The sequence below is a fragment of the Apodemus sylvaticus genome, chromosome 10 (genome assembly GCF_947179515.1).
Source record: "Apodemus sylvaticus chromosome 10, mApoSyl1.1, whole genome shotgun sequence".
NCBI classification, from domain to species: domain Eukaryota; kingdom Metazoa; phylum Chordata; class Mammalia; order Rodentia; family Muridae; genus Apodemus; species Apodemus sylvaticus.
The window spans coordinates 108,420,560-108,422,297 of NC_067481.1; the positions used below are offsets into that span (position 1 = coordinate 108,420,560).

Consider the following 1,738-nt stretch of genomic DNA (forward strand, 5'->3'; position numbering starts at 1 on the left):
TATGGGTCAGGTTTGGTTTTCTGTTTGTTTGGTTTGGTTTAGATTTATTTATTTTATGTACATGAGTACACTGTAATTGTCTTCAGACACACCAGAAGAGGATATTGGATTCCATTACGGATGGTTGTGAGCCACCACATGGTTGCTGGGAATTGAACTCAGAACCTTTGGAAGAGCAGTCAGTGCTCTTAACTGCTGATCCATCTCTCCAGGCCCATCTCTCACTTTTTTTTTTTTAAGAGAAGTAAATGTTCATTTATTTCTATCTTTCTCAAATTAAGCTGGCTGACTTGGTTGTTTTGGGGACTCTTCCTTAGCTTCAGCCTTGGCTGGGGCTGCAGCAGCAGCAGTGGTGGCGGCAGCTACAGGGGCAGCAGCCACAAATGCAGATGGATCAGCCAGGAAGGCCTTGATCTTTTCAGCAAGTGGGAATGTGTATGTATTCAGTCTCTGGAGACAAAGCCAGGACCCGCTTGTATGCATTGATGACAGAGTGCAGCACTGAGGCAACAGTCAGGTACCCAATCTGCAGACACATTGTGGACACCTCTAGGAAGCGAGAGTGCAGGGTCTGCTCTGTGATGTCCAACACTTCCGGGTTATAAATGCGGCGTGATCAGTGCAAAGGAGAAGGCAGAGACACTCAGCATGTTCAGCAGTGTGGCTTCACCGGCTCCTACCTTGTCTCCAGGTTTTATCAACTGCTCTTCACTCAGAATTGCAGTGGTGCCTCTGGAGATTTTAGCGGTGATGCCTAAAGCCTGGAAGAAAGGGGTCATCTCTGGCCCCGGACCGGTGTTCTGAGTGTCCCAGTGACCTCACACGGAGTGACGGACGGCACCAGCTCAAGAAGCAGCAGCTGGCACCTTATTAGCCAGCAGCACCCTAATTTCAGTGAGGTCCTCCTTGGTGAACACGAAGCCCATGTTCCCCGCATGTGAGAGCGGTTTCTCCAGGGCTGGATTGCTTTCTACATGCTCCCTGATGGCGTTCTTACCCATCATCACCACAGAGTTCCCTCAAAGGGACATGTCGATCTGCTGATCTGCTTGGAGCCCACATAGTCCACTCTCACAATGAAACATTTTGGGTAATCATCTAAAAGTTGGATGATCATAAGAAAGTAGTTGGAGTTCATGGTTGCCCTGTCTTTCCTGGGCATCATGGGATTCCTGGCCATCAGGGATTGCCAAGCAGGGTTTAAAGAAGTTGTCACTCTAGTGAGGACCCTGTGGAGAGCCCTTGTTTTGTTTTTGTTTTGGTCCAGGTTTGCACACAGCACTACAATGGTTACAGGAATGCCCAGGTCCAGCAGTGACAATTGTTGAAAGCTCTTTTCAGCCGGGCAGTGGTGGCGCATGCCTTTAGACCCAGCACTTGGGAGGCAGAGGCAGAGGCAGAGGCAGGCGGATTTCTGAGTTCGAGGCCAGCCTGGTCTACAGAGTGATTTCCAGGACAGCCAAGGCTACACAGAGAAACCCTGTCTCCAAAAAACCAAAAAAAAAAAAAAAAAAAAAAAAAAAAAAAAAAAGTTCTTTTCAGATGCAGATCTGCCAGGAGCCAAACAGACTTTACTTTTTGCTTAGAGTTCATTTTAACGATAGGCTTCAGTTTTGACTTCTCCTCAGCTACAGACAGACCTTGGAGAAATCGAGTGATCACTGTGCCCTCCCAGAAGAAGAAAACATCTTGCAGCTGCCAGAGATTCACCTTGGCTGAACGCCCGGACTATGTGAAG

General features: G+C 48.1%; 1 pseudogene; it reads right to left on the reverse strand.

Annotated features, from left to right (window-relative positions):
- Nucleotides 1-276: 276 nt before the first annotated feature.
- On the reverse strand, nucleotides 277-1,162 carry LOC127694515 (60S acidic ribosomal protein P0-like; annotated as a pseudogene).
- Between the last annotated feature and the right edge of the window lie 576 nt (nucleotides 1,163-1,738).